Consider the following 24,762-nt stretch of genomic DNA (forward strand, 5'->3'; position numbering starts at 1 on the left):
TAATGTGTATCATTAAGCACTGGCCTTGTTCTCTTTTGTCGCGTGATATCTACGTACATCCTGGAGGAGGAAAGACAGTTCGTTAGGGCATGGAACGAATTAACAAGGGGTGGGAGGGGTGGGGCTGGTGCGATTGAAAAAAATTGGAAATGGTGACTCTCTCCATAACTTTTGCATAGGAAGTAGTGACCTTCCCCTAAATTCATGAGCGAAAAGTTATGTCCCTCCTCATATCCATTTTATTTAATGCCTGTAAATATATGAAAGTGATAATTATTATTTTTGACAATTATTAATAACTAAATTATTATTTACATACTAAAATTGTACGGTACTGTGAGACAAAAAACATTGAGTTTAAGTCAGAATATGAAATTGCAACATCAACTTTTTTCAACCTAGAAAAAAGTGATTGCTTGTGACATGAATTGATGTAACGCCACCATACAGTGGCATGGCAGACTTAATTTGGACTGGAACATAAATTTTCAACATCGTAGTTGCAGTGTTTTGTTCATATTCACCAAGGTCTTGTTTGAGTTTTGTTGAACTTGAAATACCTAACAATGACGCCGACGGATGACGTCATTGTCCCTGTCACAAGCTAAGGGTGTTGCTCGTCTTCGCCTGCACGTTTATCGAGTCACGTGATCGTCTGTTACAATTTCCCTGATAAGAGTCGGAATATTTCGTCTGCCCTTCACACTAGGGCCGTTGTAGATGTGGATAGTAAAAAGTACAAGCATACATTAAACTGAAACGATCAATGATACAATTGCCACTTTATTGCCCATGGCTAAAAATAAAAAACTGTTAATTCTCACGTCGTTCATTTCAATTTAGACGCTCATTTCCAATTGGTAGCCCGAAACGAACACAACAACTTCTTCATCAGAGCATTCTTCTAGATTCAGCCAATAGTATCAGTTTGCACTTCCGTGACATTTCATGTCTGAGAGTCAGCCATGCATGCTTTGAGTGGACCGACTATTTACTAAAATCATGATGGAAAGAGTCTTTCGTCCAAATGAGTAATTTTACACTGTTTTATTATGCCAGACTGTCCGAAATATCTCCAGTGTCTAAAAGTACTGATTCTCAGTTACCTAGAGATATTTACACGTCAACTTGGATGAATCTGTTACAGTAGTAAGCTTATAGATAGCCTTGTCTGTGCGATTGCTATGTTGCGAAATTACATGTATGTATGTATGTATGTATGTATGTATGTATGTATGTATGTATGTATGTATGTATGTATGTATTGTTTGGTAGGCTAGCCGTCGCCAAGCCTAGCTTAGTTCAACTGGACATTTTCTCCAATTTTATTAAGAGTGTCAATTTTCATACATACACTTGGTGTCATTTGGTTGAATATGTTCGCACAACGACAATATGAAACTTGAGTATGGTCTCTCTACTAAAAGGTGGCGTGTCAGGGCTAAACGAAATGTGAGTATATCTTTGGGCAGGTCTCACTTTAATTTGCAAATGTATAGAAGTGCGGGTACATAAAGTAGGTATACAGCATTTATATTAAAACTCACAACGACGCACCTGTAGGTGTTGTTGGCCACTATCGTCAACAGCTGCTGGGTAAGGAAGACGTTCAGGGCTGTTCAAACAGTTCAAAGCCACAATGTACTTATCGACAAGGATTTTGTACAAAAAACAATCCTACTTTATAGATTGCAGCTCCCTATGTTGAGGGCGCGAGTCTTGACCATGTCCAAAAATTTCAAAGAAAAAATTTAATTACGTCACACTTGTACTCGTGTACGCGTAAATTGTTTAAATATACACATGCTCGTCTGAACTAATACAGGTCAGACGAAAACGTCGAGATTATTTGGGCTTCCTGGCACGGCGACAATGTGACATCAAAACAGGCCAAGTACCCAGTGTCATTCAAGGTCAATGAGTAATTTACCAGTTGACAAGTTGCACTTGAACAGTCGTGACTTTGGAGTCGGTAAAAATAATTTACTCGTTTTATGTAAATCTTGATGAAACCTCGGGGAGGGGGGAATTAAGTATCGACGAAAGCGATTGGACTTACAGGCCAAATTCTCGGCGAATTAACATTCTTAACCAAGCAATTCTACATACCATACGAGGTATACAAAAATGTCCACAAAGGAGGGAAATATTTCAAGCGTTGATGCCGTATCAGTTCTTCTATCCTGATGTTTATATCGTTACTTTTAAAGCACCCGAACGACTGGCATAATGTTTGAACCTTTGCAATCACGCTTCCTCTATCGCTGCACATTGAGTGATAAATTTTATATCACTTTTTATTAGTAACCTAGCTAGCGAAGAGCTTTGCCAGAGCCCGAAGCGAGCGATTCCGCGCATAAAGCATTGCGTGAGTTATCGCTGCGCTGTAATCGCTCGTCTTGCTTCCCTTTTTCGTTTCCCATCATCTGTGTAACTGGCTAATGGACACCTATCATCGCTTCAAAGAATCTAAGGAGCTTGTCAATATCATGTCCCTTTGGGATCACCAGTCCATTAGAAATATTGCGTTTCCAGTGGTATTCTATCCCAGTCTCTTTTTTCCCTGCTTTTAAAGGGAAGAGAGACCCGTTTTGGAATAGCACAATCTTTATTCTGTTTAACCACGCACTAAATGGGACCGCTTCTGGACAGCATGGTATAGCAATGAGCAAATCCAGAGCTTTACTTCATTCAAATACACCGAAACACTGGTTCACAGTATAGGAACAACCAGTTCCACATACACATGAAAGATGGTTCTCCGCACTGCTTGAAATACATCAACATATATATTCTGTCCACCTTTCATTGTAATAAGAATTTGGGTTTTTTTTATTCCCCTCAAGCGAGTTGTCATTATTTTCTTGCCAAATAAAGCAGAGATCTTCTGAAAATGTTGCTTCCGCTGATAGTTGAAAGCTACCTGATCAGGGGCGACGTCAAAAGTTCAATGTAGGGTAAAAAACTTTAATCCCTAAGTCCCCCCCACCCCGTAGAAACTTAATTGACATATATTGAACCGATTGCCGGGCTCTTTCTATGTAAAGCTAAGGCGAGGATCAGTAAATTTAGGGGTGAAAGAAATGTGACACTTTAAAGATGCTTTAATTTCGTGTTTCATCCAATGTAAATACCACAATAGTAACATTAAACTTGAAGTTTATCTGTGAATGAACAAGAACAAGAACAATAAAGTCCAGGTTTCTCCTTTCAGAGTTATTAAAAACAAGAACTATCTCACCTGTCCTGGTGGTTGTAACATTGCACACTGCTCCATCTAGGGGGACTAATGATGTAGCGAACTATATTTATAGATTCTAAGTGCAACTTAGGGCCAACAGCCTGCATTGTTTGCGCTAACCAGGGCAAGGACAGTCGTGCACGTGTTCAAAAACTCCATCCGCTGGCTTCAACACGAAATAGGCATTTCGGCTGTATTTTATCCCAAAATATTCATTGCCAGGCAATTTTTTATTTTTCAGTAATTTTGTTCCGTCTTTGAAACACCTGAATCAATTTCTTGATCTTCCTCGAAACTCACTTCAACACATGTGTTCAATCAAACTTTGCAGCCTGTGATATGCCTAATGGTTTTGAGTCGGGTTAGAATTCATTTGTCAACAATAACATTGCATATGGACACAATGAAATACTAATAACCTATCACCTTAGAGAATAGAACACAGAAATTGAAAATATCATAAAAGTTTATTATTATATAGTCCATTTAATAAAGGGGAAATATTAGTTCGAAAAAATAATATACTTTTTGATTTTATTGCATTCTGATTCGCAGGTCTGCCTTTCTCGAAGCGTACAAGAATACTCACTGTTTGGAAACATCCTTCTCAGAGAGTACTATGCAAATTGTTGTTTGACAAGATAGTTTAGGTCCGGACTATCCTTCGTCTCGACCAGAGAGTCATTTTTAACAAACGGCACAGAACGCAGAACGTCACAATGTGGCGATTCGCACTAAGGCCCACCTGAAAAAAGAACTGTGCCCATCTTCTAAATGTATTAATCAGTGCTTGTCTACGGGTGCTTTTCGTGATGACTAAATTCAAACGTGCCCCCTAGAATAGTGTTGAATCACAGAAGGTAATCATGGGAAATTATTAAGGTAGTTCGCACCTCGAAATTAAAAGTCTTCAACTTTTCAATTTGTTTGTTTAAACTTTCCATAAAGAAACATTAAACCATTCCATCTGGAAATCAAGGATAAAAATCGAGGGAGGATCACCGTGCAAAATTTGGTACTGGAGGAAAGAATTACCACTTTACTGACACTTAAAAATAAAAATGGCCGCCATCCTTGGACAAAATTTGGTACTGGAGAAACGAATTAGCACTTTACCGACACCTAAAAGTAAAAATGGCCGCCATCTCTGTGTTAACTCTATGAGAAAAAATAAATTTTTGCTTTTCATAAAAATAATCCGATGAAAATTTCATTCACTCTTTGAGCTTCAAAATAAGCCCAAACAAGAGGTAGACCAAAACTATATTCCAAACATATGTCCTATAGAGCCGCATTCTACCTTAACAACGCGCGCAATCAATTCATCGTCGGTGTTTGAAATAAAAAAATGTTCGTTCATGTGTCATTACTGATTTCGATTTTTCTATATCCCGAATGAACCTTCATTCAATAAGGAGTTACGAAATAGTGCTTCGCAGTCTCACAACGCAATAATTCCCCGTGTAGAATTTTCTGCCATTTCAGGCCGTCATCGGGGATTGTCGGAGTCGTTGCACTGATGTGATACCTCTCAGTCAAATTCTCTGAAGTCAAACATCAGCTATGGTCGTCTACTCTGACATCGCGCTGTCAACGAGACATTTAAGCAAAGGTCATCATGTAACTCACTCTCAAATAAGAATGTTCGGCGATCAGATGTGTGGTTATACGCACTGGACAAGCTGAATAAATACGCTCTCTCGCCTTGAAGGTTTGCGGAAAAGCGGAGCTGAGGTAATTGACCCATTCGCATTCCATTACTATTTATAGTACAGGGAAATAGCTCCCCATTCCTTCGGTCTGGCTGCAGTCGTTTATGTGGTTGAAATGATACAGCAAAGGTAAGCGTGTAAAGTATGTCTTACAACTTCAAGTACACCGTCCCGTAAGTGCAACTACGTTAGGGTTGAGAACAAACTTAACTACGTGTCCATTGCAATGTCTCCTGGGTAGAAGTATCCCACGCCACGTGACCTGGCAAGATTCAGCCCAAGAAGCTCATTTTGGATTTATTTTCAATAAAATGATACACGCAGTGACATTACAATCCTACATTTGCATATCTTCTATTGAGAATGTACATTTTCAGCTGCACGATAAAATCCATCCATTTGGAGTTTTCGATATGATTCTTAATTTCGTTGCCTTCAATCTCAAAAACTGTTCCTCGATCTCATAGAAAAAAACCAAACATTTTAAATATTTAAAGGCATATCGCCGAGCTACTCAAATTTTTGGAAGTGCATCCTGGGATAGCATTATGCCAATCATAACTCACTCAAATGTACTTTAGAAGTTGCATCCTGAGTGCGTTTTCTTTTTCAATTTACTCTCAAAATTTTTCTTCAAGGCGAACTGCACATTATTTTAAAAATATACTCTTTTCCGCCGCAAGCTTCACAGGCGTATGTGTAATCACCATCCTTTCCTTCTGTTTGTTAATACCTAAGGGGCTTCAGCGATAGACTGTGATACCATCGAGTATATTTGTCCCCTGTGCTCGAGTTAAGATCTTAACTGAGTATGACTGTACTTAGAAACTGTCTTTCTACCATTTTGAAAGTGAATATATCTTCTAAGTTGGTTCTCCCCCGGCCTGGGCACATGAAACCCGTTAAGCAAGTTAGGCGACAAAAGAATAATGAGGAAGGTGGTCTGTGAGAAAAATATATATCACGATAATTTAAAAGCACGATGCACGTCAGAATGCTAGACAAGTAAAGAAAAACAATTTCAAAGCTACAGAACACTGTAAACTAACAAAATACGTTGATATTTTGTTTGGTGACCCTAATCAAAACCGCGTCGATGGCAGGTCAGGACGAAACAAACTGCGCATGCGCAATGGGTTTCAGCCCCCTCAAGTTCACTTCTTGATGGATCAGTATTTTTATTAGGAAGCTAAAATTTTCGCAAGGAATAAAACGAAGACTGATCGCCCTGAACGTTTGTAAGTCACCTATCAAGTATACCGTACATATCATCATCAAGGTGATAAAAGCGTGAAAATCTTTGAATTTCCTTGTCTTGTTTCGGTTTTTGCTTTAACTACACTCGATCAAAAACTCGACAGCGTTTTACACAATATAAGATAGGTCAATACACAGGGCACGAAGTGCTTTTACACCTACGTTCGTATCATAACGTTGGTGGCAAAACAATATAAGATTACTCAACCAAATTTGATGCGAATATTTGCTCTTGTGACCATTTCGATACACTCACCGCAAAATTAAGATTGTGTTCAGCCTTCTTCAATTTTTTAAATGCTTTATCACGAAAAAGTTTCTGTGTATTTCTGTCTTCCGGTGAAAAGACATATATTCTATCATTTACAGTAAAGAAATCGTGGGTGTTCAAGTTATTCGCATATCATCTTGGTACGGTCACACACATTTAAAATCAGCAAAATAGGCCACAGGGCTTCTGTCTCAATCCCTATGTCTAATTATACTAAATCGTAGTATCCCCATTTCATTGTTAACTACACCAAGAAAAAATAAATCAAAAATGTACCTTCAGGATTGTTCCTTATTCTCTATTCTATAAGAATACATATATAGATTGTGTTTGCATAAGGAGGTCGGTATAACCCACTTATTAATATTTTAACCTAAAAAGCGTTTTCACAAAAAATTAAATTATATCTGAACTGTGGATAATGGCCCATTTACGTACTAATGGTAAATGTGCATCAACTATCAATTGTGATAGCATGTGCAATCTAACTTTGAAAATATATTTCATCGTTTCATTCTGTTCAATTCATTGTTTCATTCAGTTAAGTTACACCTTTGAAGTGTGAATATGCAATGTGGACAAACGCACTCCCATCCTATGCCATGCGCCGATATACAACATGCATCTTATATGTTTCGGTACATTACAACATTAGACAGGTTGTCACGGTAACCGTCTTTGAGATTCACTGACCAGTCAACTTAAAGGCCCAACAAAAAATTGCATATGTATCGCCAGCGTGAGGAGAGTTGACGCTCTGCGGGTGCTCTCCAAGTTTGTGTTTGTGTGTCTGTGTCTGTCTGTCTGTCTGTCTATCTGTCTGTGCGCGCGCACAAAAACCTTTTTTTACAAACAAATAAACATTTTGCATACATTTTCTTTAGCATTGACCAGGAGTAAGCTACGATCGAGAAGAGGGTTGTACAGCTCCCTGAAGGACACGTACGAAGACTTCGGAGATGAATTAGTTACACAGCCTGCAAAGAATGATCCCAATCTCGTTTTTAGGGTCTGTGGTTCAAAACGCCACCCTTCAAATTAATATACATGTAGGGGCAGTAATAGCTATACATCTGCAGTAATAATAATTTATTTCGCAGCCGGTACGTTATAAAATGGTTTTTCACGAAATTCAGAGACGTTTGGCAACTATTTGATTTACAGAGTTTAAAAGTTTTGCACATCCCGCGAAGAGACAGAGATAAAATTTCAATCATTATTTAGCTTTGGTATGCTCTGCGGCGATGCAGAAACTAAAGAGAAAATATGAAAATGTTTATATAGGCTAATATCTCGTTTTGTCTGAAGTTTCAGTACTTTTAGCCTAGGGACACAAGATTAGTAATTGAATTGTTTATTATGTTCCTTTTTAATTAAGTTTTTTCGTCTGAATGTTTGGTTTGCATGCAATGGTGGCTTATTTTTTAAACAACTTTAATAAAATTAATGTAAGCAGAGTCACGACTATTTCAGAATACGCCTGAGGAATTGCACAACGCCGATGTCTACGTCATTGATATTGACGATGTCATCGCCCTCGTGTAAAGATACAACCAACACACAAACAGACATGAACAACATTACTTGCATTAACTTTCACAGAAGGAACAATTATACAAGTTAGTTACCATGACAGCAATGGGCATGTACTGGTAGGCATTCGAACTTCACAGTAGCGCTGGACGTTGAAATAGATGGAAAGATAAACAGACAGACGGACTGACGAACGGGGGACAGGCACACAGAAAGACGGAAGCGTCGAATGTATAGATGGATGGATTGAAAGATAGAGAGTAAGATAGATCGGTGCAAAGGACAAAGCTGAACAGACAGACAAAGAGACAAACAAACACCAAACAAACAAATATACGAGGAAGAATGGCCGGTTAAACCATAGACTCCGCTCCATGATATCACTAAAATGGATAGAGGAGCTAAGAACAGATCCATAGAATGAAGAGATACCGTCTTAAGGGGCAGGTTTGCTTTAATCTGAATAATAGATCCATGCCAAGTACAAGCAAACCGACGTGTTGTCGAAGCAAGCATTAAACGTTGTTCTGAACTACAATATACATAATATTTCATTCACTGGTTGTCCAAACTGTAGAGTAGAAATCATCATTTTTTCGAGAGCTGCGAAAGTGACGTGTGACTGATATGCGATATTGGATCGGTCGCGGTCGGCCGAAGCTGTACATGCTTCTAGAGGACTTGAGTACCATTGAACCTTGAAGAAGTTGACGCTGTTTTCATCTTAGCGGGTTCTCAGAGAATTCCCTCCAAGATGTGTAATTTCCGTTGTACCTTTTGTGTGGCAGCGATACAGGAGGGATTTCATTTGTTGAACAACTGTGAAAGACACGAGCACACCATTGGACGGCCGACAATCACGATTTTAATAAACGCAGAGTGTTTACTTGCTGCAACGTAATTTATCATTCAATTGTCCCTTGCCTCCTTTGTCACTGCATGTATTAAAATATTGAAATCCTGTCCAAACACTCTTCATATTCTGCTTTTGCAGTTTTTGTCTTTGAAGTAGACGTCCTAATCGAGAGTGAGAGGTGGAAGACGGATGCACTTGACCAGAGTAGCGATGTTTCCGGGTTGAATATTTCATGACGAAATATAAAAATTATCGTGCACAACTGTGCTCACGAAGGACGCGGCTTTCTGTGTTTGCCAGACCTGGAACATGGGTTGAGTCGTTTCTATTACACATGAACAACCTTCCTTAAACAATCTTTACATTGGCATTTTAAAAGGATATTAAAGATAAAATTTCTTTTGTTAAAGAGAGGAGATATATCGCCATTTTTAAAACTAACAAAATTGTCGTTATTTGGGTGAAGTATGACGAATCTGTCGAGCTTGTAGGAGCTGGAGGCCTTTCAGATGCCAAATATTAATTAAAACGTCAACGGCCGGTCGCCGGTAAATCCCTAAGCTGTGCAATGATCACATATGAAAAGTGCAGTTCTTTGTCCGTTTGAATGCGGGCAAGATACTGTCGTGCTGTGATTTCCTCCATATCCAATAACAGTACTGTAACTTGCCTAGGGAATGTCCCAGTGATCATACAAAAATGACTCGACTGTCAATATAAAAAATCTGGATACGAGAAGGGTATAGATTGTGTAGCGTGCATCGTTGCCATTAATAATTTCTAAGGGTTTTGGGGGTCCTATTGAATTACCATCGTCAAATTTTCACCTGATTAATACATTTCAAGCAATTATGTAACGTCGCGACAAGAAATGTACAGCGACTTTATTCAGCGAAATTGTCAGGTATTTCTGACGTAATTTTCGGTCAAAGTAGTAGTTACCAAATGCGAATTGTCCGCGGGTATGTAAAGATGATGGGATGCATGGTAAGATAACATTCAGTGATTCGACCATGCCTTGGTGTCAATCAGCGCGTGAGGCCTTTGAGGATGACGCTACACGGGGATATAGCAGATTTGCATAATCCGAAACTAAGCATCACGTCTCACAACGTCCGGTTTACGAGACAAAATGTTTGTGAAGGAAAATGGTACATTAAGCTTGCCGAAATATATGGCATAGTAAGTTCAACTAGATTGTTCATTATGGGAAAGCTGCAGTAGAACTGATAAAAGAATCAAATCAGCTTCGTCCGAGGCAGCTTGGCCACGTGTCGACGCTGGAGGCGCTCTACTTGCGAACCGACCAAAGGTGCTCTCTCAGGCTGCGTTCACAAATAATGGTTAGGACGGGGCGGGGCGGGGGAGGTGGGCTATAGGAATCGTTATTGAAATTTTATTTTTTTTCAAATCCCCCTTAACACCCTCAAAAATTTTCAAGTTCCCCCGTCTATATGATCAAAAGTTTGCAAGTCCACCAATTATCATATAGCCGCATACTTATTAGGCATGCACGCAAAGAAAAAATAAACATGTATTGGTCAGTTCTACTCGCAGATGTTCGACACGACCTGTTAATAGTAGTTTGTAGAGCCATATTCCTGTTAGACATGTTCTTAAATTGATTTATTTTTAAACGTATCAGTGGAATTTTTTGGATTTATCAGCCTAATCCGACGAGCTAATCCAACTCTGGCCAGGTCAATGGCAACAGTGACTGCTGAAGAGCACACAAAATGACGAGCATGAGGGAGTATGCAAATTGTGAATTCCTGGCTCCATTTTGCCAAATGGTCACAGTGAAATACTGAGCACAGTGACCTACCAAAAATATTTTTTCAAAAGTATGAGACATTTAGACTTAAATGCTGCTCAAACTTGACAATACTGGAAGGTTAAAATAATCCATTAAATAAACGTTTTTATCTCTAAAATGTTAGTTTTCAATAATGGGAAAGTTGGTAGAAAATACATAATTCCGTTTAATTACACATTTTTTGTTTAGATTAGTGTCTTTACTGTTCAAAGTTTTACTTTTGTGTTATTTTACGATGAGAATGTGAATATTTAGAAAATCAAGCATGGTGATCCCATCTTTTTTCTTGAATATTTGATTATTCTCATACGCAAAAATTAAAAAATACCTGCAAACCTTCAAGTTTCCTGATCTTTCATGTGTTGCTCTCTGTCCTGATCTTGTTTACAAGTCTGTTTCACTATTCTGAACCTCATTTGAACTTAAGGTAATATGCACCTCGAAAGTGAAAGACTTAAACTTTTGCTCAAACTTTCCTCAGTGAAACTTTCAACCATTCTCTTTACAAAAGCAAGGATAACTAGAAAGCATTTGCAAGCAAAAGCGAAGTTCCAGAGACCAGAGCAGCGGAAGAAACAAGAGAATGTGTGACAAAGATAGGTGCAGAATGAAAGAGTGCTTTGGATTTTAATATTCATGCACGTGCACGTACCTATAGTTAGGGCTGATAGCAGTAAACACAGTTGTATTAAATACAACTAAAAGCAAGGCAGTCCGGGAATTACAGTACACAGATTACAAATGCCTACATGTAGGCCTACGGTAAAAACGCAACAGATACATACGGGAGCGACAACGCACGGAAGACGACATTGTCGCGAGCCAGAGCAATTATTTTCGCTCCGCTGACCTACGCAAAAATCAATCGCTTGACGGGTAGCGCTGAGTTGTTGCCGTAAAGAGGCACGTAGTTTAAGACGATGATCAGACGAGAGGAAACATCGGACCTGGGCCGTTGAAATTGAAAACCGAGGCCACATGCATTTTCATTTGATTAAAAGCACAGACTAAAACAATTTTCATTGCTATGTCGCTGTTTTCACAAGATACTGACCGTTTGATCTTGGAAAGTTGAGTTGCTTTTACGTGCAGCCAACGCATGCCGGTGCGGTGACAGACAGTTCACTATGAATGCCTAGCTCTGCATGGCAGGGCTGTGTGTTACCGGCGTTAAACGGCCTCCCACCACAGCCCCGCAGACTGATATGGGAAAAACCGCTGGTGGCTCCTCAGAAATACGGCGGGCAGTTTCTCCGCCAAAACAGCCAATTTTGAATCCAAATTTTGCATTGATCTTCGTTTTCGAGCACACCCACCTCGCCTAGGTACACGATGTGCCCAGCCGCGCTTGTAAACTTATGGAAAGCCTAATTTTCTCTCTCTATGCGAGCGAGGCGATTGTATGCCGCCGCCATTTTTAATCTCATTCAACCATGAGCATTCGGGCGAAACAGTATAGCGCCACGTACGGCGAGTATTTAGAGAAAAATAAAATCAAAAAGCAACAAAAACAAAGCGAAAGAAAGCTAGAATTATTAATAGCTGAACGCAATATGATAGTTGAGCAATCCAAATAAAAAATAAATACATAAACAAACAAGAAATGCCCGTAAAACCCGTCCGAGCTGAGCGATGACGTCATAAGCGTGCCACAATGCATTCTGGGTAATTAACGGGAAATTTGTGTATAGCATGTTCTAGGTAGTAATACCGGAAAGACAGAAAGAAAGAAAGAAAGAAAGAAAGAAAGAAAGAAAGAAAGAAAGAAAGAAAGAAAGGAAAAAAGTGAGCAAAAACTAACAGTTCCAGAGCTGGTCTCTGGAACTAAAAATCGGGGTCACCGTGCAAACTTTGGTACTAGAGAGACAAATAACTTGTGATTTCTCGATATTTGAAATCCAAATGGCCGCCATCCCTGTGTTAACTCTATGAGAAAAAATAAAATTTTCGATTTTCGAAAAACTAAGACGGTGAAAACTTTTCTTTCGCCAAGAGCTTCAAAATGAGCCCCCACAAGTGGTAGGTCAGAAGAAAAGTGATAAAATTTGAAGGCCTGAATTTCTGTCCCCGAGGTGCGTTCTAACTCTTCTTCAACTGCATCAGAGTCAGAGCTATCTCTGTTCCTGCCGACACTGCAGTAGCAAGGCAGTAGCTGTATTAACTTTATGTTGACAATATTTTCGTTCAGTTTATACAACCGTGCTCTTGTTCTACTCCCTACAGCATGTTGAAATGTCCAGTTACTCAGCTTGCCAACACAGCCTGCGTATGCACACTGGGCATTTGTATTATTGACAAATTACTTTCAGTCTCGATTCTAATTCAATTTATATCATCCTATATTTATATATACAGGCACTGTCGACAAACTGAATATTTTGTGTTTCAGCATACCGTAGGGAGACAGCATGAAACTGTATTTGATATGTTGCATAGAAATATTGAACAAAATGTCAACCGTTGCAACTTCTGTCCCGTTACTTGGCCCACTTGTTTTTTTTTTTACGAGAAATCATACATTTTTAGATTGTCTCGTGATGAAAGTCATGAAATGTGACAAAATGGTTCTAGATTTTGTTTAATTATAACTAACATTAGAACAATTGGATGACATTAATAATACATTTTCCATTTTTCATTGAATTACCTGAAAAACCTTGGAATAGGAAAATGTTAAGGTAAAAAGGAATTTAAAATTTTTCAGGTCCCCCTTATAGGCAGTGCAAAACGTTCAAGTTCCCCCTTCACTACCCCTAAAATTTTCGAATACCCCATGAATTCCTCCAGCCCCCCCCCCCCTCCCCCGTTTTTTGTGAACGCAGCCTTAGGCCATATTTTACTCGGATGGCTTACAAAACATGCAAATGTATGACGCTGTATTACTGGCCTCCGTTTGTGCACATAAAATACACTTGGAAGAAAATTATAAATTTTAACCTCGTTTCTCAGTCTGAGTCTGTCGCAAAGAATTATTAGGTTCAAATTCGACACATGATGTTATTACTGAGTGATGTGAAAGCAACAATAGCGCACACAGCGGTAATTTAGACACATGTACGCAGCAAGATAATTTTACTTTTCAGAATTGTACAGTAGGTATTGTACGATAGTAAAATTTTCCGCCGTGCGTCATTTTTATATTAAATTTTCAAGCAATCGTGAAAACGAGGCTAACGTGGACAGTTGAACGACCACCTTTCCTCGTACTAGGCCACCTGAGCCAAATCACTGTCTAAGCACTGTTTTATTTTCACTAAGAACACTTCTCCTTGCAATTCATCAGTTTGCCATGACTTGATTTCTCATCTGTTATATTTTCGAAAAAAGGAGCCATTGTTTGTCTTATTAAAAGCAATCAAGCTTACTTGGGGGTCTTCTTATGATAAGACTCGTTACTCCTTAAAATAACAAATACATAGCCTTTCAACTTACATTCAGTGGTTTTATTTACAAAATACAGCTTTACTTTATCAGGTGCTTCGTTAAAAACAATCATAAAGAGCAACTAAGATATTATTTTTCTTTGCTAAATGTTTACCATGAATAATATGTACGCTATAATTCAAAAGATTTTGAAGACTTGCCATAGGTGGCGCTGTACACTCTCGGCTCTATAAACACTTTCCACCTGAACATGTTCTTTCGTTTTCAGTCTTCATGTTGATCTAGAGTGTAATTCCAGAGATTGTATTAAAACTGGAAGTTTTGAATGAAGTTCTGTGATACACCGATTACTAAAAGAAATGAAGGAACTATGACAAGGTCACCAAAACGACAAAATTCGTATGAAAGAAAGTGAATGAAGTCAATGTCAAATCGCGCCAAAACCGACTTAGAACCTTGATCAATGCAAAATTTCTAAACATCTGCAAACATAAAGTCACATGAATTCAACAAATATTGTCCTCTAGATGTTCAATAATTTACATTGAAAAATATACCAAACTGACAAATTCTAAGACTGACAAAGTACCCGAGATTTACTGATATTTGAAATTCAAATGGCCGCCATCCCTGTGGTAAATGTATGAAGAAAAATATAATTTTCGATTTTCGAAAAACTAATACAGTGAAGTATTTTTACCCAAAGAGCTTTAAAATGACCCCCACAAGTGGTATATCAGAACAGAATTGTAAAAGTTTGAGAGTTCAAAGTTGGAGTCCGAATATCTATCCCTGAGGTGCGTTTACCTTAATGCAATACAGATGTCTGAATAAAACATTCTGTGACATCATCGATGATGAATCCCTGTGGAATATTTACTCTTTCAATGAAACACCTTTGAAGACTATTTGGTAAATATTTGTTGCAGATAAATCCTCCGCCCCATACTCAAAGACACAGTTAGCGAAAATAAAATCATATCAACGGTAGTGGTAGATTTAAAATGTGACTCGGAGAAATAATGATAACATTAAAAATACTTACATAAGTGCCGATTCAAAAATTTGTTCTAAAATTGATGAATTAGGCAGAAACCACATAAATACAATAGCAGCTATCTATTGTATTGTATTGCTAAGTATTGGAACTCAAAGAACAGATGACATTTTGAAAAGATATGCCATGATTGGTTAGTTTGAAAAACATCAATTGACACAAGTTCCAGGAAAAACAAATTCCACTTAGTTTCTAGCTCTGATGCTGCTAGTGTAATTGAATGGTGTTTCAACAATTTCAATCTCTTATATTTTGATACCAAGATTTCTGTTATAAATGAAGTATTTATCTTTTTGTGTATTTATTTTGATGTAATTTTAGTTTTAAGATGTGATTTTTAATTCAGTTCAAGTGAAAAAACTCTGCGGGTCATCTATGTGAGGGTTCTGTTGAAAAAGGAACAGATAGTCCTCTTATAAAGAAGTAGGTGAACCTTAGTTTTCTTCTTTCTGGAACCTAATTAAAAATTTGACACCTCAAGAATTATGCACCTCAAGGACTGATATTCAAATTCTTAAACCTTATAAAACTTTTTTGTCTACCACTAATGGGAGCTCATTTTGAAGATCATTGAGAAACTTTAAGGTTTTCACCAGCTTTTTTTGTGAATATCAAAATTTATTTTTCCCCCATGGAGGTAACACAGGAACAGGGGCCATTTCGAATTCCATATGTCGATAAATATTGAGTACTTTTGCATGGTGAACCCATGATTTTTATTCTCAATGTTGAAAGAGGATGATTTCAAGTCTCATCACGGAAACTTTGTGTAAAAGTTCAAATCTTTCAATTTTGATTTGCAAACTAGCTTAACCTGAAAGCAAATATCCAAGTCTTTGCAACAGAGTTTCATATTATAAGTTGAAGGAGATAATCAAGCCAAGGAAAGGACAAACGTCCGTGATTAGGCCAAAAAAAAAGAAAAGAAATGTTTCTGGTCAGCGCGCGCGTTACTTGAACAACAGCGCGTCACCCTTTTTTTTCCTGGTTTGTGGCCGGCGGCTGTGGCAAACTACATACTGATTACTATACACCAAACCAAAACGGCTGAAGAGAAAGACAAAATTCTTTGGGGCACATGATCAGTGAATGCATGAACAATTTAAATGTTACTATATTGATAATACTGTAAAACTCAGTGTTCTCCCCAGACCATAGCGGTCCCGCTACGCTTTCGCCTCTCCCCGTACGCTTTGATTCTCCCCGTTACGCTTTCAAATAGTCCCGCCATCCTTTAGTTCACACGCTCTGCGTAGCTACCAGCTGATGCATGCATTGTCTACACATTAGCGCTCACTGCAACTTTCAACCTGGTGGAAGGTGTGAAGTATGGTATGCATCAGATAAGTTGTCCGTAAGTGTTGAGAGGAACGTTAAAACAATAGAAGAATCGGCTGGGTTGTTCACAAATTTTCATTCCAGAACGACGTGACTATTACGACCAACAAAGACCTTTAATACTAAGTAGGCCTATACATCGCGGACAAGTGTTTACAGAGGTAGGCGGTGTAGCACTAGCAGGGCCTTTGATCACATTCCAATGCTTTGATCAACGAAATGGATCGCAAAAGAAACAAGAGTTGACTGGTGAGGTTGATTATGATTGTACAACGATGAGTTTTGTCCTAGTACGATCACGATCGCGATCGAGTTCACATTGCATAAATTTCAATATGGCGGCGGCCATGTTGGTCGACGGGTTTATAACGTGTTGACATTGATACTGGCGTCGCGTGTGGTGCCACTCTGACACGTAGTCTGAAAGATTTTACACCAAATTTTCGAGGGATTCTAGTCGTACTTAGATCATGTCTTGTGATCATCTTGGTGGTATTTTAAAATCAAGAATCGAGCGACGATGTCCAGTGGCAGTAGAAGTTGGGGGGGGGGGGGGGGGGGCGCTGGTTGAAATCTATCCCCGTGATGAAAAATTATTCGCGGTGTTTGTCGTTCAAAAATGATATAAAACTCAATTACATTTGAATTGTGTAAAGCTTAAACTTGTGAATTTTCCTCTTTGTTGGCAAGTTTTGACAATTTATTAGCAACATATGTATTAATGAAACTCCAATCAGACGAACCATTTCTTGCTCTCAAAGTTTCAATCTGAATCTTCTGTTTTAATTGCAATTGTAATTACAATACTGTGATGATTTATTTAAGTGTAATAAGAGTTTCCATGATGTTCAAACTGCACACTTGTGTGTTACCATTGCATTTTGTTGTGAGTGTGTACATGTATGTGTGGATGCATGTGCAAGCTTACATCCATATGCAAATATAAATTAATGATATGCAAATGATTATGCAAATTAGCCACTACGCTTTGGCGCTTTAACTGACCCTCCTCCCTCCCTTGAGGAGGAGAAAAAAGAAGAAAAAAAAAATCCGCGTCGCCGCACCATTTTTTAAAGAAAGGCCTGACCAGAAACATTTCTTTTTTTTTTTTTTTGGCCTTAAGATTATAAAATGAATCATACCTGTGACACATGGAGCAATCCAATGACATCGATGTCTGCCTTTTCAATGCTGTTGGCTGTCTACCTTTTCAACTTCTTTGTGATGTACAATTCGCATAAATTAATCAATCTGTCTTGACAGAACTGATTGGCCAGGGTGAGTATTCCTACTGAGTCGGTCTCTTCGATTGGAGAATGGTCTGTGTATAGGTACTCCAGCAGAGCCAAGAAGCAGTCTAATTCTGTGTCTTTTATTTCAACCTGAGTACAGAATTTCACATTAATTATTAAATATCAATGAAGGAGCATACATTTGAAAAAATAATAACAAAGTATTTCCCTTATAATGTTAAAGCAAAACTGTCATATTTTCACATTCGCAAAATCTTTCACTTGTGACAAATATTGAGACATTGTTTTCAAAGATAGTAATAGGCAACTTTTAGTAGTCTCTGTCATGTGTTTGGTTTCAGTGATAGGGAGATCTTACCTTTGAATTTGAACTTTCAGAAAAATGACCACCAAACATGGCTGACATGACTTCGCATCTCGCAGTCCGGACAACTTTGTGATCATACACAGTCGTACCTGCCAACAATTGACAGAACAAAAGTTTGATAAGCCCTGTGTTACGTCTATGGAGAAAAATAAAATTTTCGATTTTCGAAAAACTAAGAAAGTGAAAAGTTTTCTTTCAACGAGAGCTTTATAATGAACCCCAACAAGCAGCAGATCAGAATAGAATTGATAAAGTTTGAGAGTCTGAATATGTGTTCCCGAGGCGTGATCTACCTTAAATGGCTTATTTTTGTGAACAATTCTGAAAAAAAACAATCATTTAATTTTTCCAATGTAGTTACTAGAACAGTGGGATGGCAGCCTTTTCGAATTAAAGTATTAGTAAATGTTGCATAATTTATTTATGCAGTACAAAATTTTGAGCAGTGACCCGAGATTTTTATTCTTCATTTCAAAAGGAAATGTAAAATGTTTCCTAATGGAAACCCTTTCAAATTTGAAATACAAACTACCTTAACAGGAAAGAATGCATTGAAACTGTGGACTTGTGAACAAACCTGGATAGAACTTACCTCCAACATTAAGTACAATGTCAGTAAACTTTGATTTATTCAAAAACAGTTTCTTCATAACTGCCCCAGTGCAATCATTGAGGTACGTGCCGATGCTTGGGTTCAAGAACTCATCACTGGTTACATTCTTACAAACTTCAGCCAGCCTAGAAAGTTCAAAGATTTTGGCTAGCGCAGCTTTGGTCAAGTTGTAAAGCAACTCATCCGATGGATTTAATGGTAACTTGGGTAGGCCTGTGAAGGACAAAAAGGAAGAAAGTTCAACTCTAATTGTTTTATCAAAAGTCATACGCTATAAAAGTAATAGATTCCATTTCAAAATTAAACGTATACCTATGCAAGAATAAATAGCAGATGAAAACAATTCATTATCATAGGATATTAAAGCCACATTCTATACCTTTAAGGTTGAGACCCACCTTGGTAATTCTAAAAACCCTTTCAAAGTTAAAATGAACCTAAAAACCCTTTATGTAGTGCATTTTGTGTTAACTTCTTATTGAAAATTATGGAAATTATGTTTATTTCTATGTGCCTTTAGAAAAATGTGGATTTTTAAGGGTTTTTACTCAAACACTGTAATTGCAAAAGGTACAGAAAGGCTTCTTCGTACATTGGATACGCACGATGCATTTGCAATGATAGTCAGAATCTGCACAAATTGAATGTATTACGGTATTACACAGCTGAAAATTGAAATACTTAAAATTTTGCTCAAACTTTCGGCAGAAAAATTGAATTTTGATTCTCACACAAAATGCTGGAGAGAACTTTCTTTACTCAATGAGCTCCAAACTGAGCATCTACAAGTGGTAGACCCAAAATTATTTTAAAAGTTTGAGAGTTAGAAAATATCTGTGCCTAAAGCATATTCTACTTTAATTTCCTCTCAAAATATTAATAAATTTATGGCAGGGAAAAAGGACGACTTGCCAATCTGCTATATCAGATGAATGCATACGAGAATTAGTGAGAGAAACTTGCTGACTAAACAATGAAAGAAAGTTTTCAGAAAACGAAATTAAGTAGAATGTTTCTTACCACTGTAGAGGAATTGTAACACATGTTTGAAAGTCTCAAACGTAATGTCTGCACTGATTGTGATCATAGTTTTTGTACCACCAGTGATTTCATAGCCACTTTCATCCATGATGTTAGAAATGCCGATCACTTTTCCATCATTCATGTCATTTCTAGAAAACGGCTTCACTGGTACATTACCCTTGAGCTGATTATTCTGGTGAGAGAAAAATATTGCAGTTGAAAAAGAATAGTAGTGATGATGATTTTCATTAGTGCATACATACAAAGGTGTGGTACTTGTCTTTGGATTACTTGAAAGTATCAGATCTAAGTTCACTGCAAACCTAATGGGTGTACACAATGCAAACTTTCTCATTCTTCAAAAAATTCCATTTAATTTAAATTAAAGGTTGCACCTAAATCAGCCCCATGACAATTTAACAAACCATTTTGATTAGTTTGATTATAAGAAGGACTTACAGAAAATATAAAGCTGTTACAAGTTAAAAAATATTTTGAAAAGGTCTATCTTAGAGACTATCTGAACCATATTATTAGTTAGCATTATCCTAGGGGGTATTATTCGGTTTATTGTTCGAAAGAAAAGTGGATTACTTCTAAAAGACTTTACCCTTTGAATTAAAGGTGTATTGAAATGTGTAATGTTCTAGCTTTATGCAACTTTCTAAATGGAGCATATAGGAAAACTATATTTGACAATTTCACAAAGCTTATGAATTATTACATATGTACCACAGATTACTTGCATCGAAGCGCGCGCGTACTACCGGTATTTGCACTGCAGTGCAATACCAAAAACATTATGCCATACCTTTATGTTAATGAGTATTTACCAACTTTGACCCGGAACTATTTTTGTTTGTAAACACAAAAAATGCCGTCTACAAGATTTCATTTCACTTTGGTTCGATGCTAGTTATAGTAAAATGCATGGCATTACCGATTAAAAACTACAACAAAGAAAATTGTCTGTACTTATTATAGTGTGAGGATGATTTTTATTATCCGGAAGAGCAGTTTTTTTGTCAGCGAAGCAAAAACATGGACAACTGGCGACGTCCGTTTCTAGTTCCATGGATACACGGTGGCCGCCGTACCACGGCGGCCATCATACATCGAAACACATAACTGCGGACGCAGCGGAGCCAATTTAACAAACAGTTAACATTTTCAGAGACGTTTTTGCCAGTAGTTTTCTCACCGGACATTCCCTGTTTACAATAGAAAGTCACTTTTGCATGCAGTTTACTCTGTGCTTGTGTGTCCTACACGCTAATGATAACAGTGATCTCTGTGCAAGGTAGCCTAAACACTGAAATTTGATCGTTCGACAAGTTACGTTTGCCGTATCTTAAATTTCCCGTAAAAATCTTCGAACTGTTATTTGTATCGATCATTTAGAAGAATTTCAAGCTCAAAATGTGAAAAAATCAAAAGCGTTCCATATTCAAAGTTCTCTTCGTTTGGCTATCTGTGGCTACGTATGTATGTGTGAGCGATCGCAAGCAGAGTTACGAGCCCTCCAACGTTCCTCTTACGTCATCCTTGATAAACAAGTAAACAATAGTTTAGCCAATCAAAATAGAGGGTGTGGCGGCGCTGACCAATGAAAATTGAAAGCTGATTCGATGCCTCATTACAGTGATGTCAATGTTATATAACTCCGCAGGGTCGCCCTGAAGCTTTGACAGACAAGTAGTACGCACGACTAATCGTCGATTTTCTCGATAAATGATGCAAATAAAAGATAGAACATATGTAATAATAACAGAACCCCATGGCCGGTGAGTGCAAGCGCGCCGTACTAGAGGTATTTGCACGAGTGCTGCGGTGTATTCGGCGGCAGTCCTTTCACAACCGAAGAGAGTGAAACGACCGCCGAATACACCGCAGCACTCGTGCAAATACCGCTATTACAGCTTGAGCGGACGTACAGAAATTTGCATAATTCAATAGGCTGCAGAGCCTCGTTCTGAATGTAAACAAGCAATATGTCGGAATACACGTCGTTCGAGCGACTTGGTCGTGAAATTGGGCTCGAAAGCTCACAAATATGATTATTTAATGCGAAATTGAACATGCTATGAGGTAATGTACACTTTTGAGAGTAATTTCATCGTATCTATGTATGATAGAAATAAATACTAATGATAATTGACAACTGAATTCGTACGTTGCAATGATGGTTTATACCTCTCAGCTGTGTGCTATTTTTAGACTGTGACCCGAAACACACTGATACAGGTCTTGAACAAAAATAATACTTGTTGTGTCAAACCACTTGCTATTGAACAACGCTTGTGACAAGTTTCGTGAATTTCTGACAGTGCGCCTATATTTGCGGCATGATTTCATGATGCCATGTATGCGCTGTTAGCGTTACTGCACAAGGCCGATCGTACAGCCCAGTGTACGCGTGTACAGCGTACAACGCTATGGCACTGAATGACCAAAGGGTCCTCAGGCTCCGATGATGATGATGTTGTTGTTTTTATTATTGTTGTTGTTGTTGTTGTTGTTGATAGTATTTGCAGAAAAGAACAAAGTATGCGCTGCGAAATTCAATACAGCCTAACTATACATGTGCGTTGCAGCCTAACTATACTATGCGTTGCAAGTTCAATACAGCCTAACTATACATGTGCGTTGTTGCCTAACCATACATGTGCGTTTGCAAATTCAATACAGCCTAACATTACCCAAGGGTTGTCACTTCATTGCCACACACTTTTTTTCAATCGCCAAAAATGCACCTAGCAAGCATCGAAATCGGTAAAATTCGACGTAGGGTCAAAGCACATTAGTCCTTCTCAATCATACTCAGACATTTTTACCTCTTGCCGATGAAAAGTCGACAAATCGGCAGGTTTTTCAATGCATCTCGTCGTCTCTTGATTCCAGATTTAAAGGCCCCGCGAAAGATCTAGTCACGTGGGCGCATTTCAAATCGAACCAATAGCAGAGCTGGATGGGCCCAGCGTGAAAACCCGGCAGTAACGTAAGTTTCTCACGTCTTTGGAAAGAACGTTCTCTTGCTATGGGTGAACTGGAACTGTTAAAGTACCAGAATTTCATACGCAGACGCACGCAGACAGTGTCACCCATAGTCTTCAAAATGATGATATGATGTACGAAATGATAGTGAACAAAAACGAAACACAACTTGTTCATAACAGTGTCAGGCTGTTTAACTTTGTTATTAAATATGCAGGAGAGAATTTCGAAACAGTGCCTCAGTATAAAATCTAGGCGTGGTTTTCAATGAGTTTTTAGATTACGAAGTAACGGCAAAAATTTTATGTAATACAGCAGGAAGGGCTTTGGGAGCTGTTATTTCTAAAATCCATAGATTTAAGGATTTCCATTACAGTACTCTACTTTGTACAATTCCTTGTTGTTTAAATTCAGACTACTGTGCTGGGATATAGGGATTTGGTCAGTTTAAAAACTGTTATATAATACAAGATCGAGCATTGAGATATCATAGGTGTACATAAATATGCACCAAAGTTGGCTTTAAATGGAGACATGGGGTGGGATAACCCAAGTTTTCGTCGAAAGCTTGATATGTTACGTTTCTGGAATAGATTGTTGAAAACACCAGACAACAGAATGACGAAATCAGTTTTTCTGTTGGATTATAGTTTGCAAACAAAAAAATGTACTAACGATATACAAAGTATTTTCTCAGAAAGTGGCTTTCGAAATAAATTTGTTAACCGAGAAACGATAAAATTAGAAGAAGCGCGTGAAATGTTAAGAAATGTTCATGCTAAAAAATGGGAATTACATGTGCTACAAAAGTCAAAACTAAGAACGTATTTTAAAAAGGAATACGGAAAAGAAATGTATTTGACAGGCTGTATGTCTCATGCGAAGGGGTCTCTCATGGCCCAGTTTAGGACGGGCATACTCCCACTTAAAATAGAAACGGGGAGATTCAGTAATCTTGCAGTGGAACAGAGGTTATGCGAATTCTGTCCTCTTAATTATGAAGATGAATTTCATTTTTTGTTTGATTATACTCTGTATGAAGATTACCGCAAGTCACTTTTATACATGATATTGACTGTTATACCAGATTTTTATGACTTAAGCAAGAAAAGCAAGTTATGTATACTTATGGCAAAATTCTGTAATGAAACATTTATAAGGCATTTTATAGAAGAAAAAGCACACTTTTCAAATAATGCATTCCTTTTTCTCTTCAATGTGAATGTGGTATTCAACGTGTCTTATAAGCCAGCGGGCTGGATGTGGCAATAGAAAACATTCATTGTAATTTATTTAAATGGTGAGTAAGTCCACATAGGACACTTTTTTGAATAAATAAAACACAACAACAACAACAACAACTCGCAGGAAATTAAAGTCAAAATAGATAGGCAAAGGACGGGTAGGAGTTCGTTTTTAATGTCAATTATGTTCATTTGATGTAAGTGTAGATTATAATGCGAAATCATATATGTATAATAATTGTAATATGGCTTGACTGATTGTATGATGTATAATGTTTGTGATGATCGATGCTATCCCGAGGTTACTGGTGTAAGGTTCCTATAAAAACGCACATACAGGGGAGCGGTACACCATTATCAGATAGTTTAATTACGTTATTTTACATGGTAACAATATACAAAGACGTGGTCCTACTTCAATATATTTTTAATGGATCTGTTGGGCTGCTGATGTTCGTGCAGAATCGTTTGATCCAAATTTTCATGGTTCGGTTAGCCCCGGGTATTGCTTCACTCGTGTGTTATCCCACAAAACAGGAAGGCCGACGGGTTTAATTTTTGTATGACATCTTGGTATTTCACAAAATGAGGTGACCTTGCATGAATCACAAGATCAAAGCGCTTGCACGAAGTAGAATAAATCTGATAGTCACGTTTCTGTGTACTGTCTTCTTTGCAAGACTTTTTGAGAGTTTATTGGGTAAAGGGTAAAAGTAAATTTCCAGCAGTATGGATTGTTGCTCTTAAGTACATAAGATGAGGCGGCTATAGCTTTTTGACGAATATGACGAATATACAATCAG

General features: G+C 37.9%; 1 protein-coding gene across 4 annotated transcripts in view; it reads right to left on the minus strand.

Annotated features, from left to right (window-relative positions):
- Positions 1 to 19,736: 19,736 nt before the first annotated feature.
- Positions 19,737 to 24,762, minus strand: part of LOC139117076 (ras-related protein Rac1-like) — a 51,872-nt gene continuing 46,846 nt past the window's right edge. For all 4 annotated transcript variants that reach the window (XM_070679908.1, XM_070679907.1, XM_070679906.1 and 1 more), the window contains exon 8: positions 19,737 to 19,914. The gene's annotated coding sequence lies outside the window, so the exon portion shown is untranslated. The remainder of the gene's footprint in view (positions 19,915 to 24,762) is intronic.

This window comes from Ptychodera flava, chromosome 18 (genome assembly GCF_041260155.1).
Source record: "Ptychodera flava strain L36383 chromosome 18, AS_Pfla_20210202, whole genome shotgun sequence".
NCBI classification, from domain to species: domain Eukaryota; kingdom Metazoa; phylum Hemichordata; class Enteropneusta; family Ptychoderidae; genus Ptychodera; species Ptychodera flava.